General features: G+C 44.6%; 2 long non-coding RNA genes across 2 annotated transcripts; one reads left to right on the plus strand and one right to left on the minus strand.

Annotated features, from left to right (window-relative positions):
* Nucleotides 1-5,668: 5,668 nt before the first annotated feature.
* Nucleotides 5,669-9,689, plus strand: LOC132655320 (uncharacterized). Its single transcript, XR_009593176.1, has 2 exons — nucleotides 5,669-7,168; nucleotides 7,509-9,689. It is a non-coding gene; the product is annotated as an uncharacterized LOC132655320 (long non-coding RNA).
* LOC132655321 (uncharacterized) lies at nucleotides 6,465-7,554 on the minus strand. Its single transcript, XR_009593177.1, has 2 exons — nucleotides 7,462-7,554; nucleotides 6,465-7,311 (listed from the first exon to the last, which is right to left on the minus strand). It is a non-coding gene; the product is annotated as an uncharacterized LOC132655321 (long non-coding RNA).
* Nucleotides 9,690-18,950: the final 9,261 nt, after the last annotated feature.

Below are 18,950 nucleotides of genomic sequence, written 5' to 3' on the forward strand. Positions count from 1 at the left end.
ACACACACACACACACACACACTTTTAAATGTTATGTTAAATGTTATGTTATGAAAATTCTAAATGACAGCCATGATCAAAACATTCTTTGTGCCCTCAGCAAACCTCATTCTTTCTCTGAGTACTTCTCTTAATTTAGCCCAGACTCTATAAGGTGTAGCTGTCTTTTCCATTCCCAATGAGGCTTTAAAGCCAGCCTCAAAAAGACACATTAAACAAAAAGATATAGAAACACTCAGAAAGCATTGGGTAGCAGATTTACTTGAGGCTGTGCAGGGAAAGCTCAGAAATTTTTTCAGTCATTTCCATCTCTGCCCACACTTCTCTCTTGCTCTGAAATCCTTGTGTTTTTCCTTAATTTTCCGTCACCTGAACCTTTCTTTTTCACCTCAGACTCTGATTCCACCATTAGTGCTTCTCCACCGTCACTTGGAGAAACCTCTCCAGTTTGTAACTTTACCCATTACGTTCACCATAAACCAGAGTAATAAAAATGTTCCTGGGATTATCTGGCCCCTTTTAAGAACCAAAAGGCCAGGAGTGGATATAAACCTATAAATAACAATGAATTGTCACCCAGTCAACCTAGGACTGACGATGTGGGCACCACATAGTAAACTGTGCATAGGGTGAGCTTCAGCACCCACTTAAATACATTATACCAAATCACGTAAGCATGAAAGCCGAGAAGGGAAGCTTTGTCCGGGGCTTTCTTTTCATTACATCATACATCCTACAAGAAAGATAACAAAGTTCACCTATTAGTTTAGCATTTCTGATTTCCCATTGTATAGAGTATTTAACACCAATGGAGAATTCCTGATAAACTAAATAAAAATAATGGAAATAAAATAATAATAAAGAGGATAAAGCTTTGAGAGTCCAGAGCACCTAAAGTGCTTTCCTTGGAGTGTGCTTCCCTGTACTACTCCTCCTTAGAGGACTTTCTTACGGTGAAATTCTCCAGCCCTGAAGTGGAATAAAAGGCGTAAATTGCCCCGGCACCAGTCAGCAGGATTTCACCAGTCACTGCAGCCTCCCCACAAACGTGCAGTCCTCATGATGCACTTAGCACGGGGCTGGGGCAGCGCAGCTATAGCCAACACTGCTCGCCCAGAGCTCGGGCACGAGGAAGCCAAATGGAGTCCCTTCTTGCAGCCTGAAGTGACAGGACACTGCTGTGTGAGCTTTAGCTCCTCCTCGTAATGATTCCCACAGACAGAATCAAGATAAACAGTCAATCTGTCAGGTTTTCCACAGTCAGTGTCTGGCTTCAGGATAGAACAGATAGTCCCTGACATAAACTTGGTTGCCTGCTCCTTGATCACTTCCCCTTGCTGGGGCAACCTAGCCAGTCCACAGAGGGAGAGGATCCAGACAGTCCTTATGGGACCTGATAGGCTAGGGTGAAATAGAAGGGGAGGAGGACCTCCCCTATCAGTGGACTAGGGGAGAGGGATAGGGGAGGAGAAGGGGGTGGGGGTGGGACCAGCAGAAGATGAGGGAGCGGCTATAACTGGGATACAAAGTGACTACATCGTGACTAATAATAATAATAATGATAATAATAATAATAATAATAATCTACACAGGTATGGTAGGATATGTATGTAATCTCAGTTCTCAGAAGCGGAAGCAGAAAACTCAGGAGAGGGTTTCTTTAACTTTAAGTAACATACAGTAAGTTCAATGCTAACCTAGGCTACATTTCAAAGCAAGTGTGCACTCCTGCTAACCAAAACGCTCGCAGAGTACCATCTCTGCACTCACACTGCTTTGGGCAGACTCTCAGCATATCTAGTGCCAATGATGTGCCTGAGGGTGAAGCTAAGGCAGCTCTGACCCTCTTACCCATCAAAATGTGAAAACCATGTGCTCCTAGCTACAATCAGAAAAAAAAAAATCATTTTTGCTCACGCAAGGAAAGCTTCAATATGACTTTTGTGCTCTCAGCTGCAGGCTTGAAATGTTTTATAACACAGTATCGACAAGAGAAAAACAAGCATGAACTACAAGTAATTATAAATGTATTCTCTTGATTTTCTTTTTACATATGTACTATCATATTTAGGTGCTTGTCAAAATGCAGAAATGGGGAGATTTAAAACCGGCCATGTGGCTCACCAGTAGACCACTTGCTTAGCATGTTCAGAACTCTGAATTCAGAACTCTGAATTCAGAAAAACACAGAAAGTGAAAGAAACTTACAGATTAACATAATGTCACACAGCATATTTTTAGTGCATTTGAAGTGATTTTGCTTTGCTTTTGAGGTACTGGATTCAAACCCATAGCCTCACACATACTAGACAAGTGTTTTAGCACTGGACTATACCTGCAGCCTTGATTAAAAAGAATCTTATTCAAATATAATATTCATTAAATGAGTAAGATAGCAATACATTCCAACAGCTTCACATGTATGAGTGACACATGCACACCTCCCCCCCACACACTAAAACTTAAAAATATGAAGCTAAACTGCATAGGCTTAGCATGGTTGCATCTGTTTATAACCCTGGAACTTCTGGATACTGAAATTTCTGGTTTCACATTCCTGACCAAACTTGTGAGGCTGAAGCAGGAGGATTATGAGTTCAAAGCTAACTTGGGCTACACAACACGACTGTGTCTTGAACAATAATCAGTCGATCAATATTTATTTTCAAGAAAATAGATCTGTATAGCTCAAGAAATGCTGGCATTAATACCAGAAGAGCTTCCAGCCATCGAAAGCTCCCCACCATCTGCTGCTTCCCTCCTCCAGAAGTACGCCCTTCTCCTCAGGGAAGTGCAGTGCACTGCGTTTTCCAAACTGCGGAACTTTCTTGACTGTCAAGCAGTACTTAACTTGGGTTGGCAGCAGGAAAGCTGTGAAGGAGAGAGAGCCAGTGGATGGCAGATGGGTTGTCACTGAGGCATTCTGGTCATGTGGACAGTCCTTGCCAGGGTACGCATTCCTCTCCAAGCTGGAGAGGCGGGAGGTGCTAGAACACATAACAAGCAAAGTCCTACACACTGGCGTGGCAGAGGAGAGAAAGCTGAAACCTCAGGCCACTGCAGGTTCAGAGTCACTCACAGACGCATGAGATTCCAGGGTTCAGAACTCAACATGGTCTCTAAGATTCTCTTCCCTAATCAGCCTCAGGGCCAAGAGATCACAGAGCAGAGCTGGCGACCTCCATTTAGAAGGTGAATCTGAGGTCATCAATATCTGATTTAGTTTAAAATGGTCTAGAAAATGGGTGGCCTGAACATGTGGCAGTCTGAGAAAAGTAAGGATTGAATGTGGACTCAAAGAGAGCTTCTGCCTGTGTGCTAATCTTTTTGTTCATTCATTGACCAAATATGTACTAGACTTCTACTAAGCATCAAGCCCTGCATTGGTTTCTGGAGTCACAGTGTTCCGTAGGGTCTAGCCCTGTTCGGGGTGCTGGGGTTAGGTGTTAAGTAGAGTCCAGCACTGTTCTAGGTATGCTGTGTTCCACTGTTAGTACAGAGTTACATTCTGCTAGTGAGAATGCCACTGAGGAAAAAGGAAGAGAATAAAAGATGATACACTTTCTAAATTATGGTAAATGTTATTCACAGAACGAAAGATACTGGTTTGCTGGGAGGGGGGGGTAAGAGATGGAAAGATGGCTACCTTAGTTCTAAAATAGCTCTTTGGGAAAGTGGCATTGCAGCTGAGCCTTACTGATAGATGGATGGTACAGTGACACACAGGCACAGGAGAACTGATGGAAATGCAAACAGCATCATAGGCTGGAGTAAGCAGAACGTTACAATAATCCAAGGCAGTTTCCTGCATCACTGATCAATGAGGCTTGCCAGCCCTGTGGAGTCCTGGTCTTCTGCATCCCCCAAATGAGCTGGCCCTTCACTCTTTATGTTTTTAATTTATATTTGTTTATGCGTTTTCTGTCTGTGGAGCAGGTGCTTGCCCATGGCAGGCCTTCCCATCAGTGCTGGAGTCAGTCCAGAACAAGTCAAAGGACTTGTGGGAATCTGCTCTGTCCTTCCATGAGGTCGGTTCCGGACATCAACCTCAGGTACTCAGGCTTGGTACAAACTGTCTCTGTGGCCTCAGAGCTTGTTTGTTTTGGTCACCTCAGGAGCAGTGTCTGCCTCAAGGTTCGTCTACATTTTAACCATCACCACCAGTCAGGACGCAGGAAGAATCACTCTGAGTGCAACTCTGAAGAAATGGTACCTTCAGCTGGGGTTTAGGGGTAATGGATTTGCCTAGGGCAGCAACAATCCTTCCAAACAATTTCCTTTTTACCTTGAGGCTTGTCAGTTGGGCTGGTGGGACAGCTCTGCAGATAAAAGGCACTCGTGTCCAGGCCTGATGTCCTGAGTTTAATCCTCAGAACCCTCACGGTAGGACAGAACCCGCTCCTGCACGTTGTCCTCAGACATCCACGTGAAAATTGCGGGTGTACACATAGACTCACTAAAGAACACAGTGTAATTAAAAAAACCGAAAGGCCACTCCTGACGCCCTTCTCCTTGATTAACAGCTGTGAGGCTTGTCTGCTGCATTAGGTCGGTTTGCTGACAGAGTTGCCAGGTTGATGGCACCCATTTTCGGTGCTGCAGTGAAAGACAGCACACCTGTGTACCTCCTTCAATTCTCCAGCAGCAGAGTACACAAAGAAAAAAAAAAGTCTTGCTGCTTAATATAGCCTCAGGAGTTTCCCAAGCACAGGCACTTTCTCAAATGCACGCTCGCTCTCCCATTGGCAGTGGGGCTTATGTCCTGTAGGCAAAGGGGACTGCGTTGGAGTGGCAGGTCCTATTTGTTCCCTCTGGGAATCTCTTCAGCTGTGGGCTACTAGGAAATTGCTCTGTCACTACCCTAAAGCTCTCCTATTATTGAAGGACTGTATTTAGTAATTACCTCTTCACTTCTGCCTCACCTCTTCAAAAATGGTTTTGTAGTACATTAAAATACTCTGCATTTTTTGTATATCAGTCTCCATTAAAGTATTTGAGACCATTGTTAAGCAAATTATAGGCAAATTTCTTTTCTGGTCTAGGTGGATTTAGGGGTTGAAACTGGGGTCTTGTGCATGCTAGGCAAGCATTCCACCACTGAGCAATTATCTACATTTTTATTTTAACCTTGCATTTTTAGACAAATTACCACTAAGTTGCCCCAGCTGTCATAAACTTGCAGTTTTCCTGCCTCAGTCTCCCAAGTAGCTGATATTTCAGACCCCAGACCTGTGCTGTGAAGCTCAGCAAAAATTCTCCCAATGTTTAAAAAAGAAAAAACTTCTTACCTCCATAATGGACACTGAGGTCTATTTAAATTTTGAAATATGTTTTTACTGGTCTGTTATCTGACGGGTGCGCGTTCAGGCCAAGGTTTATTAAAGGTCAGTCTCTCTGCAGCGCCTGGTATTTGGCCTGTTAGAGTGCTTACCTATCACAGGTGAGCTCCGGGTTTCAGCCTCAGCGTCACAAACAATAAACATGAGATTTAAATCAGTGGTGAAGGATTCACGGGTGGGGAAGCAAAGCACAAAACTGTAAGTCCAGTGTGACTGAGCCAGGTTTCATGGAATACACCACTAACCAGTACTCTGCAGGCTGAGGCAGGAGGATGGCGGTGATCCACGGGCTGTTGCAAAACCAAAAGCAAACAAATCGAGTATGATCGGAACAGACCGAACCCTTCAGGACTAAAATATTCACAGGAACGATCCAGGAGCCTGGCCCTCCCTAGTCTTTTCGGGAAGCTGTACAGTGACCAGGCTTGTGAGACAAATTCCTGCCTTCCCAGTGGCTCTTTCCTAGCCAAAACCACCTTTGTCAAGACAGGAGAGGGGTGGTGTGAGCCCCTCCCTCCGGGGGCCGCCCCGGGAGAGGGCATCCCTGCCCGCGGCCAGCGTGGGCCAAGGACGCTTTTTCTTAGCTATTCAGGGCCCCTGACTGGCATCACCTCCCAGGACTCCGAATGCTTCCTTTCTTGTTTTAATCCTCTTAAGTTTTTTCCCATTCCCCGTGGCTCGCCCGCCGGGTTCCTAGTGTCTGGAGGGGTGCCTCTCCCGGCGGCCCGGGGAGGCCCGGAGAGGTGCAGGCGGGGTGCTGCGCAGGGCTGCGGAACCAATCAGCAATCTTACCTCCTCGGCCAGCGCTTGCGACAGCGCAATGTCCTCGTGTTTGAATTGTGAGGACACAAGGACCTCGGCCTTATGATTACCGATCAATTCCATGATTTCAAAAGCCCACAAAATCACCCCTCAGAAAAAGACCAACTCAAGTAAGAAAGAACTGAAAAGAAAATTCTTCTTTGCTCAGGGAAGAAAACCGAAGGCGAGAAAACTGAATGTACTGCAAAAACTGCTACTGAAGCAAAGCAGCAGGCCGGCGTGTTCTCCCGGGGTTCGAGGAAGCGATACGGCCCGCAGAACCAGAGGATGTGGATTAAACCCGTGGAAGGAAAAGCAAAAAGCGACTGAGCAGAAAAATTTTAATCAGGAACAGAGATTACCATAATCCTCTCGATGGGCTTCCTTTGCAAATAAGGGACATTTTTAGAGGACAAATGTCTGAAGGAAAAAAAAAACAAACAAAACAAAAACCAAAAACCAAAACAGTGGGAGCGGTGTGCTAAATTAGCGCGGGAAACCTGCAGGCTAGGGAACGCTGAGAACGCCGGCCGGCGACAGGGAAGCCAGCGTCTACTGTGCATCCGCTCGGCATGGCGACGTGTAAGGCTGGAATCTGGAAGGCTTCGAGGATCAGTGTTTCTTCATGCTTCGTGGTTTCTCATACGCGAGATTACCTCATTCAAGAAGTTAAATAGCCCAGTCTCCTAAGACTGTCTTATTTTCTCAGGCATTCCTGTGGTATAATTATTACTGTAAAGCTTCTTCTCCATTCATTCAATTTTCCTGGGGATCGGAAGAAAAGTCCACGCAAATGTTGCACAAACAAAAATCCTAGGCAGTTATAATGAAGATGTCCTGTTTGGCAACAATCGCGCTGGTTCAATAACTAGAGAGCAGACTTGGGGGAAAGGTGGCGGCAGAGGTCATGGCGGCGGCACACCTTCTAGACTGGACGCACACGGCACGAGCGCGCTGCTGTGTCCTGAGCCCCTTCAAGGGAAGAGCCGGGAGCGGGGAGGTCACTTCTCCAGTCACAGCAAACAAAGGTAACTGGCGATGATAAAAACACGTGGTAAGAACTAAACGCCATTAGTCAGCCAGTGTAGAAAGCGCCAGTAATCCGAGCATTTGGCCGATGAAAGTAGAGGGGTTGTGAGTTCAAGGCCAGACAGAGCTATGTAGTGAGAACCTGTCTCAAAATCGAAATATTTTTAAGAAGTGATTTGTGAGAAATTGATCTATTAATATCATAGAAAATTTTTATGAATTATAGAATAGAAGCTAAAATTGTTCAACGAGCTATGATACTGAAAACATAAGATTTTACTATATTACTCACTTTTGTGCCAAAAATCTGTTATAGTTACCGTCATGTTTGTTTAGCAGATCACACTTTGAACTCTGCAGGACGAAGTAGAAAAATGAGCTGCAAAGATGAGAGCAAAGTGCCTTTCTCCCGAGCCAACCGATACACAGCGCCCTGTAAGAACTGACTGCTGGCAGTTCCGTGATAATAATACTGTAATAATAACAATCTCGCATTTACAGAAAGCTTTTCACTCTCCAAAGTGCTTTCCCATTTATTATGATCTCTTTGATATTCCCTCAAATAGTAAGCATTCGTCTTTGGCCCCGGAGGAAAGCGTAGTCCTCATTCAAAGGCTGCTAGGCTGCCGGCTTTGTGTGAGAAAACGGCCCCCGTCAGTGAGTACTTTGCCCACAAGTACGAGTTTTGCTTTCCATGTAGCATGATAAAGCAGCAGCCTCGTGGACTATGAAAGCAAGTGGAAATTGCTAAGAATCAGCTGAAAGGGAAGCTTATTGGAAATAAGAAGTTGTTTATCTTGAAAATAATTCTGCAAATCCACAAAAGTGTTTTGATGAGGACAGCCGGCAGTCTACCAAATTGCGTCCCCCAGTTCCTGGGCATGCGCTCCCACGAGAGACCACGTCTCCTAGCGCCCTCGGTGGGCTCCAACAGCCATGGGCTATGCGGAGAAAGGACCCGTTTTTCCCTGAACCTACGGTCACTGGGGATGTTTCCTTGAGTCCTAGCAGACTCGCGGAGGGACGCGCAGATGACAACAGTGCCCTGGCATCCGCTTGCACAACTTGATGGAGGTCACCTGATCACGTGAGTGATTTCAGGAAGACACACTGCCCAAAGCTATTGTCAGTGTTAACCGTGAGAAAACAATCTTCCCTCTGCTCAAACATACACATACATGCATTCATGCATAGACTGCACATATACATGTTTACATACATGCATGCATACGTACATAGTCGCGCACGCATTTATCATTATCAGGGGACATTTTCCTGGAGAGTGGACGCTCTTTCTCGTCCTAACGGCCTGTGTATCTGTGGGAACTGAGGTACTGCAGGCTTTCTTTTTGTTGTTGCGGGGTGTTAGTGTTTATATGTTTTCGGCCTGTATGGAGTTTTGTGTGCTCACACGGGTACAGGTTTACATAAAATGTTTCTCAATTGCTCTCTGCCCTTTTCTTTTCTTTGAGGTCCCTGAACCTGGCCACCCCAGGACCCTCCTTTCTCCGGCTCCGCGGCATGCTCTCTGCGTGCTTGCTTTTATACGTGGTGCCGGGGATGGAACTCGGTCCTGACGCTGTTGCTACACAGCCTTACCACTGAGCCCTCTCCCGGCTGGGTTTCTGGGTTTTTTGTTTTTTTTTTCTTTGTGGTGTTGTGTGCTTGAGACAGGGTCTCCTGTAGGCCACTAACGTAGCCACGGGTGACCTTACTCTCACTAAAAGTATGAGACCCTGACCCTGACAACGCAATGCATTCTGTCTGGCTTTTGTTCTGTTGTATTTTTGTGGAAAGGAGGCTGAAGGTTAAACTCGGGCCTTGTGCTCGGCGGCAAGAGCTCCGCCGTTGAGCTAGCCTCATCCCACTGCTGTTGAGGGGGCAATGTCCACGTGTCCTTGGCGGTCCCGGCTTCACTGAACTGAAACAAGCAGCTGCTGACCACCGTGAACGCCCGCGCGGTCCAATGGTGACAGTAAGCGGGCGCCGCTCACCCGGGCAACAAGTGAAACCAAGAAACAGAGTGCAGTGCGTCCCCCAGGGTCTCGGAGGTTCGGGCTCCACCGAAAACAGTCGTTTCCCAGTGCCAGGGATCAACTCTGCACTCGTTGCCCACAGCGCCTTCCACCACTAAGCCGCATGTCAGTCTGTGAAAGTGGGTAACATTTGGAAAGTGTGGGCAGCGCTACATGTCCAGCTTAGGGTACTGTATCTACCCTAAACGTGACTGCAAGATGTGAAGACCGCGTTATTGCTCCATTTGGTACTCAGATTTATTCAGTTGTCTTTGCCTCTCTCAGAAATGGCAGCCTTGGTTTTGTGACAATGTAAGTTTTTGAGGCTATTTATCTACAAATTTTCCATTATTGTAATGACTTTATTTATCTTGTGAAAGTCTACTTATATGTATTAGTAGCAGCGGGTGTATAACAACTGTCTGAAGCAGAATAAGCTTGTGTAAAAAGATTAACAAAAAAAATTGAACAGAAGGATTCTAAAATAAAGTGTCTGATGAATGTAGGCCTTTCTCAGTGCTTCAAGACACTGGCTACAAAACTGACTCCCTAACTCATAGTTAAGCCCTCGGGTGTCTCTTTTATAAGATGCTTGGGATTTAATGATGACGTTCACATATCCCTGTATTACCTACAAAATTCAACACAATGTAAGTGCTCTGTCAAATTTGCTATTCTGTATTACTGAAGGAATAACATCTGTAAAGCCTTCACAGAAAGTCCCTGCAAACTTTACTTCTAAATATTACCCATTCACAGGCAGTGCCGGTCCAAAGAGATGCCCTTACTCACGCCATGCACACTGGGCAAGCTAAGGCCTGTGCTGTTTCAAACATTTTCATGTCCTGAACCATTCCTCCTTGTAACAACTTCATAAGTGGCAGAGCCAGGGTCCAGCCCACAGGATCTGATGGCCTTGACTATGGCCCAGTCTTTCTCGTAGAATATAGGATAATAATTAGAATTTTTTATACATTACAGAATGTTTTTCTATCTTATTAAATTGAATTTTCATAGCTTTCTGTGGTAGAATGTATGAGTCATAGATTAGAAATCATTTGAAAATATTAGTCTTATCTTCTTTAACAAGGAGTGCAGGGACGGGCAGATTAAAGAAAAGGACTTGAATCTGAACTTCTTACCCAAATCTGTAACCTTGCATTTCAGCAAATTATCAGCATTGCATTTGTCTTGAGTTAAACAAGGCCTGGTAATCCCGTGCTTCTGTTGTTATCGTCCCCAGCTGGTGGTGTCTGGATCCAGTAGCTGTTTTACTGCACTTAGCTTTGTGATACCCCTTATAATGTTAGCCATACCAGAAGTTGAGGCAATACCTTAAGACTCACCATTGGAAGTTTGAAAATGCATTATGAGGAAAAAAATAACAGAATAAAATTACTACAAACCAGTAGTAACATGGGTTCTTCAGTGTGCCTTTCTCAACTCATGGAGGGCTTACGCCAGGAAGCAAAGGTGACAGGCCATCATGACCACCAAGGCTGCCCAAAGCATAGGATTCGGGGTTCATGCCCATGCCAAAGAAGAACAGATAAGCAGACACAGACAAAGAGTAAGCATAGCAAATGAAGTAGATACATTAAGCAAAAAAGAGGAACACTCAAATGAAGAGACAGAGAAAGCCTAGTGGCCTTTTGCGGGACAGACAGCAAGATAATCTTTATTGAGCTAGGTCCCTCTGTGAGTGCCCTGCATGCCAAACCAGTGAGTGGTCTCCATACCCTTTGCCTGGCTATTCAGCCTGGCCAGAGAGTTGACTAGCCATTGCTCATCAAGTCAGCAAAGTGGTCATGAGTGTTCCTTGTCAGCTCTCTCCCTCAATTTGTAAGCTTTTCACCCAGTCAAGACCCTTTTGATTTGAGAACTATGTGACTAGCTAATGATTTATCTTGTGTTCTCAGGCTCATGGAGAACTCACTCCTGTCTCAATACTAGGATTAATATTCATCCAGGTGGTGCCTGGCTGTAATCTCAGTACTTGGGGTGTGGTGGTAGAAAGATACTATGATGGAGGCTAGCCTAAACTCCATAGTGAGACCCTATCCGAAAAAGAAAAATAGAGGTCTTTTTAAGGAGAGATTAATATTTAAATTGACTTATTCAAAGATTAACTAGTAAATGAGTATATTGTTTTAAATTTAAAATGACTAGCTATAAAATAAACTTCTGGTTCTTTTCAGTCTATTTCAAACTTAGTGATAAGAGGTTTGCAAAACCCCCAGTCAAGTTAAGAATCTCCTGACTGACTCCACGCATAGACTGCCTGTGGCTTGGAGGACCTGAATGCAGATTGGGATGAGTTGGTATAACCCATTTGACGTGACAAAGTTGTGGTTAATGCAAAACCACAGTGTTCACTGACTTTTGTGGATCACTTTATAAATTCAAGCTGTTGGTTTGAAGCCACGAAATAGTGAAATTGATTAAAACTCACTAGTGAGGCAAGAACTTCTGAGGTTCTCCACAAGCCTTAAGAAGCATTTGGCTAGGGTCCTAGACCCCAGCCAGAAATCTGCTATCAATAGAAACTTTCTTTAGAAAGGATTCCACACTGGGATCACACTGGGTTTTTCTTGATTCTGAGGTGTGTGCAGTCACTTTAACCTAGTATCTCAGAACTTGATTGCTGCGTTCTCGTCACTTCATTACAGATAAGAATGGTATTCAGTCATGCAGAAGGAGGAGATTTATATGGAAATAGAGGATGTTTCACATTGACAATGCGACTAGTTCTGGGACGGAAGCACACATGACTTCCTGTCTGCTATACTAGACTCCAAAAAGAAAAAAATTTAAAGAACCAAAGACACAATGTATTTTGAATGTTAATGTTCTCCTATTTTAGATTAATGTTCAAAATGAAACAAGAGAAGAATATGAAGCCACTCTGTCTAACATAAATAGCTCCACGTTCACCCAAACCATATTTGATGATTAGCTAACAAAAAGTATCTTAACAAAAATATTTCACTAAGAGTAATTGCCTACACTCCCAGCGTTTAATTAGTTTTGTTTTCCAAAAATCTCATGCCTGATCTAATATCACAAATTAACTTAGAGACTGATTTTCAGACTCAGGATAGAAGTTAAAAATCTTCTGAATATCAAAGATTACTAGAACCAGGTCAGAAGGTTAACTGAATGTTCCTCTCAAATCCAGAATTTTCCATTTTCATGAATTCTTTCACTTACTCTTTCCTGTGGGAAAGAAGCTGATGCATGTTAGAAGGAAGCAAAGAGACATAAAATGCTGTCTCTGCTCTTGAAAAACTTTCAAGCAAACAGAGAAGACAGACAATACTTCTGAGAAAGGGTTAGTCTGGGCCTCCAAGTGGTTCTGCAACACTGTCTGACTTGTATGCATGATTTAGACCTGTGGTTCATTTGAGACCGACTTACATGGGAAGCAAATCTTTCAATTTCCATTAATATTCTTCTTTTTAACACTGCCTTAGAGAGACGGCTTGGCAGTTCAGACTGCCTTCTACTCTTGCAGAGGACCCCATGTTGGGTTCCTGACATCCCTGTGTACAGCTGCCTGCACCTCTATAGCCTCCTTGGGAACCTGCACTCACATTCACATTAATATACAGACAGCCACAGGATTAAAACTTATAAAAACAAATCTTTTCTTAAAAAGCAGAGCTGTCTTTGGGGTCTGGAAAGATGGTTTAGTGGATTAAAAAAGAAAACACTTGCCATAATGTGTGACAATATGAAAATATGTCCCCTGGGACACACAGGGTAAGTAAGAACCCACCCCTGCAAGTTACCCTCTGACCTGCACACACACTCTGGCACTCTCCATCCCACCTCCACATAAATAAATGTAATACTCTATTTCTGATGGAGAAAGTTTATTTTGGCTTAAGGTTTCTGTGAGATGTAGCCCACCATTAAGGAAAGACCAGGAAGCAGGAAGGAAGGGCACAGAGCAGACACAAAGCTTGATGTTCACAGGGCGTCTGCACTTAGAAAGCAGAGAATGATTAATGTATCATGTTGTTCAGTTCCCTTTTCCCAACTTCTGTAGTCCAGGGTATCAGCCAGGGAATGACACCACCCACAGCTGTGAGTTTTCCATCTCAGTTAATACATTCAAGATAACATTCCATAAGCACGCCCAGGGCCCACCTCCCAAGCGGCTCTAGACTGTCAAGTTAATATCACCATTAGGCATCATGTAAGGAATATGCACAAGATGCTTGGCGGGGCTCTACATGCTGCCTCATTATCTATGAGGGTTTGTGTTATTTAATCATAACTATGTAATCTGATATGACTCTGTTGTCTGTTTAGAACAGAGAGAAATTGGCACTAGAAGTTTAAGTGCTCAAAATGACCACGGTTAATAGTCACAGCATTGCACTCGGGGCTAGACTATGTCACCTTGAAGTTTTTACATCAGAGATGTGGTAGGAATTCCAGTCATTCACCCATACCTCTTCAGAGCATTCCTGGTTCTAATAGTCTTTGATATTCAGAGGACTTTAAACTTCTATCCTCTGAGTCTGTTGCTAGAAAATCAGTCTCCAAGTTAATTTGTGATATTAGATCAGGCATGAGGTTTGGAAAAGAAAACTAACTAAACACTGGGATTATAGGCAACTGGGCTTAGGAAAACTCATTGCAGCAGACAGACCAGAGCAGCACATCCTAACTAACGAGAAATCAGTATGGGAGCCTTAAGGAGATCTCACATTCCTCCTGTTTACAAAGCTACCAAAACTGTGGACAGAGGTCACATGACACTACAGAGCAACATACAACTTTTCTCAAGCGTCTCCATGAGCTAAGACCCAGAGAGTTAAATTCAGCTACTCAGTGGAAAGCTGGCCTCAAAAGGTAAAGGCGCCTGCTTCGAAGCCTGACACCTTAGTTTAATCTGTGGAACTTACATGGTAGAAGGATAGCACTGACCCCTAAAAGCTGTCCTCCGGCCATCGCGCACTTTGCATGTACAGTGCAAAGTGCATGAACACAGACACACACACAGGCACACACACCACAAATAAACTATAGAAAAAGTATTCAAATCCAGGAAGATAATTGCCCTAGCAAGTAGAAGCCCACGCATTAAGATTTAGATGATGTGGTGTTTGAATCATGCGTCTGAATGCTTGGCACATAAGGAGCGGCACTGTCAGGAGGTGGGGCCTGGTTGGAGGAGGTCTGTCTCTTTGGGGGCGGGCTTTGAGGCCTCCTACGCTGAAGCCACGCCCAGTGTGGTACAGCTTCCTCTGTAGCTGTAGAGCTCACAGCTCCTTCTCCACACCATGCCTGCTGCCCACTGCCACGTTCCCACCATGACAATCATGGACTAAACCTCTGAAACTGTAAGCCAGCCCCAATCAAATGTTTTCTTCTGTAAGAGCTGCTGTGGTCTTGTTGTCTCTTCACAGCAGTGGGAACCCTAAGGCAGGTGATAAAACCTGTTTCCCAATTTGCATTACACTGACAGCGGGGGTCCCTGACCACCTGATAACATCACAGCACTAGGCGTTCAGCACAAACCAAGCTGTGTGTTTGGGCCTGTTTGGGCCTATTTGGTCTGTTCCGGGCGTGCTATATGAATTGTGACACTTTATTGTGGGGATAGCAAGTTACAGCCCCAACGGTGAGAATGAACAACCAAAATAGAGGACATGTGTGGAAGCTCAAGGGTGTCAGTGTGGTTTTGACTTTTGATAGTTTCCAACTTCCACTGGAAATCGTTCACTGGGCCATCATCTTGCAGTAAGTAATGTCCATGTGGTGGTGGTGAGCCTGTAGCCAAGGAGCTGAGTGGTGTGCACTCCTGGCATTGCAGCGCTGCGGAGGAGGCAAGCTGGGGCCAGCCTGACCCACACCATGAGAGCCAGTCAGAAGCCGGAGAGGGAGGAAGGAAGGAAAGGAAGAGAAGGGGAGATACATAAGAGATAGAAGAAGGAGGGAGGAAGGGAGTCATCCATCTAAAACATGCTTGTTACTTTATCAGCCACATGCAGGAAGCTCCTACTATGATCAAGTGAAGAGAATGGAGACATGGCTCAGTGGTCAAGAGGACCAGAGTTCAGGACCCAGCACTCACGAAGCCATCACACCAGTCTGTAGCTTCAGTTCCAGGGAATCCAACACCCACACACAGACGCTTACAGGCAAAACACCAATGCATATGAAGTAAAAATAAATGTTTTTTAAATGATGAACTCAAAATAAACTAAGACAAATTGACACAGAGTTCTAGAACAGAATGGAATGCCTTTCTAACTCTACAATTGCACTATAAAAACTATAAGGAACTATGCATCCTTCTCCTCCACCAAGGAGTAATTTGTCATCTTTATCAGTTTTCCGTTAGTCTACCTATCATCTATCTCTCTGTGTATCTATGTCTAATTTAAGCCTGACAATAAAATCACCGTCTAGTTAAGTTTACTCTTTTGACTCATTCTAGACTAGGCGCCTGTTCTTGCATAATACATAACTGAAATACGTATTAAGGTTAGGTTAGTTGTATGTCATATTAATGAGCCATAATTCACATGTTTATAATCTCGCTCTTGGGCGGCAGAGGCAGGTGGATCTTTGTGAACTTGAGGCCAGTCTCTTCTACACAGTGAATTCCAGGGTAGTCAGAGCTACATGGTGAGACCCTGCCTCACTGTGGCTAACAGGAAAGGGTCAGACCGTATTGCTGGACTGCCCAGTCCGTGTTGCATGAGCCAATGTAATAAACCCCTTCGTGATACATGTATTTATCCTATCTGTTCTGTTCTTTTAGAGAACCCTAACTAATTCATCCTCCATCTGTATTTGTTTTCAAACACTTTTAGTCTCATCAAAACCCCACTTCTCGGGCCTGAGTTCAATTCCCAGCAACCACACCGTGGCTCACACCATGTATGAGATCTGGTAGCCTCTTCTGACGTGAAGGTACACATGCAGACAGAACCTTGTACATAATAAATAAAAACCCATGTCCCTCATTCTCATCCTTGTCATCAAATCTTATGCCAAATTGTATAAAAGCCTGTAACTACATGTACTGCCTTCCTATCCTGTGAATGATATTTTGTTTTTTGGATAATTATTGTTTTAAGAGAAAGAAAAAGAAGAAGAGGAGGAAGGAGAAGGAAGGAGGAGGAGAAAGCTGTCAGTGTGTAGGGCAAGCTTACCTTGGTGCTTTGGGAGCACTGGAGTTAAATGTACGGACAACTATGCCCAGCCCGAGCTTTCACAAACAAAAGACACCTTCCAAAAAGTACATTTTCATGGCTGCCGTGGGACAGTTATCATCTGTGGGAGAAGAGCGGGAGGGGAGCAGATGGGCCTGCTGGAACATTAGGATTTGAGCTTCGGCTTTTGAACCCAGGATCTCAAAATTCGCCGTGATTGCTGTCCGTTGGACTGTGAGGTTTCTGCAGGTAATCTTGGAAACACTGGGAATGAGTCTGAATCAGAACCGGCTTTTGGCTAGTATGGACCACGCCGAAGCATGTGGGTTGCAGGAAACCCTCCTGGCTTTGCTTTGGTTGAATCTGAGGATCGGAGATGCTGCCGCCGCCGCCGCTGTCCACGATGCAGCTGCGGTGTTGGGGTCGTCTCCTCCATATGATTACCGCAGAAGTCCTCCATCTCCGTATGGGTCTCCAAGAGGGAGAAGACAGAGCAGGGAAGAAAAAGGTCTCTATGTCTCGTGAGAAAAACCACAAATCGTCTTGGTCCTTTGCTAGGGCTCATGAAAGACCTAGAAGACCAGTTTGCAAAAGAAGCCGTGTACAGGAACATGTCATTTGACAGGAGTAGCTACAGAAAAATAGGCTTGTTTGAGACTTCATAAGCTTGGTGCCTTTTTAAGGTGTTTCAGCTGTTTTGTCTCTGGGAACAGTGACACACATAACGATGTAATTCTTTGTGACATCACATGGATCATTTGAGGCATGTAATATCAAGAACTGTTACTTTACAATGTTCTCCTAAGCAAGACTGAATTTGGTTTGAACTTTAGTCTTTTCGTAAACTGAAATACTCCTAGATCCTGCCCAGTTAAAGCGTGATGTGCAAATGATGTGGAAACAACTGGCGGAAATTGAATACGGCTGCAGTTTCTTCAGTGGCTGGGCTAGCACAGAGCTGCGGGGCTGTGGGTGAAATGATGAGCAGTCTTTAGAAGCTGCTGTGAGCACAAGCCAGCAGGTAAAGGGCGCTGTGTGCTAACGTTCTAAAAGGGTCCTTCCTGGTTGCAGGGCTGTTTGTGTCATTCTTTATTTGGACGGGAAGGCTAAGATACAGTCCTATCAGTTGAACGGTACATTGTAGACCTGAACCTTTGCATCACTGTACAAGAAGCATGAAAAGAAAGAAATCATGCTGTCATTTGTAATATGTTTGTGAGAATCCTTAGGATTAAAATTTTGCTTACAAAAAACAAACAAACAAAAAACTACATATTTTCCTCCCCATCCATCCCAATAGTTACATCAAAAAATTTACTTAAATTAGCAGCTGGAATTGCCCCGGTTATAACTACACTTACATTGTTTGCTTCTGTGCTGAGTGACATCCCCCCATCTATTTATTTATTTATCTATAATCTATTTACTTATTTAATTCCTTACAGCCTGATTGAAGGCCCTCCTGTAGGCTTAGATTTTTCCACAAACCTACTTTATTTAGGGTTCTTAAACACTACCTCCCTTCCAAGCCACTAACCAGAGGTAGGGGAGAAAGAAGGTTATTAGAAAAAGTGGGTTGTAGACATTTTTAAAAGTAGCTCCTTGGGGTGAGTCCACTCTTTGCTGTCTGGATACCAGCAGTCCAGTCCAAATACCAACACCTAACAGCATCAAGGATCAGCAGGGTTCAAAAGAGCTGAATGAATCAGCAAAAGCTGCAAGACTCAGTCAGATTGCCCTGAGAAGCTCTCTGGAACGTTTCTCTTTGAGAAGTGAGGAGTGGAGGACCAGCAAAGCGATGCCCATCCAAAATGTGTGTCTCACTGTCTGTGGATTTCTACATACCTCCTCTCCTCAGAGTCTACTCACTCCTTTGGCCACCCAGCTGGCCAAAATTACGACCCTCACACAAGATGCCTTGAAGCAAAACATCACAAGGCACAATGGAGTCTTCAAGAAACCAGACCTTCCTCCTCTCCTCTCAGCCCTACCGCACACTGCCCTCTCCTCATCCCTCCCCATTGTTTGTCAAAAAAGGGAGGCCTCTCACGGGTACTATCTACCCTGGTGCATCAAGTAGAAGGACAAAGTGCACCCTCTCCCACCGAAGCAGACAAGGCAGCCCAGCTAGGGAAAAAGGAAGGACCCAAGGCCAGCAACAGGGTCAGAGACAAACCCTGCTCCCACTGTTAGGGAACCCACACGATGACCAGGGCTGCACATTTGCTACATATGTGTATGGGTCTAAGTCCAGACTATGCATGCTCTTTGGTTGGTGCTTCAGACTGCGTAGGCTTCCACGGGCCCAGGTTAGTTTACTTTGTAGGTCTTCTGGTGGTGTTGTTGAGCCCTCTGACTCCCTCGCTGAGTGACATTTCTTTTTGTTAGTTTGTTTGGTTTTTGTTGTTGTTGGAGACTGGGTTTCTCTGTGTAACAGAGCCCTGGCTGTCCTGGAACTCACTTTGTAGACCAGGCTAGCCTTGAACTCACAGAGACTTACTGCCTTCTCAGTGCTGGGATTAAAGGTGTGGGCCACCACCGGCTGACCTACTGAGTAACATTTCCTTTCCTCTATCCCTTCTCCCCTACAG

Source organism: Meriones unguiculatus, chromosome 7, assembly GCF_030254825.1.
Source record: "Meriones unguiculatus strain TT.TT164.6M chromosome 7, Bangor_MerUng_6.1, whole genome shotgun sequence".
Classification (NCBI taxonomy): domain Eukaryota; kingdom Metazoa; phylum Chordata; class Mammalia; order Rodentia; family Muridae; genus Meriones; species Meriones unguiculatus.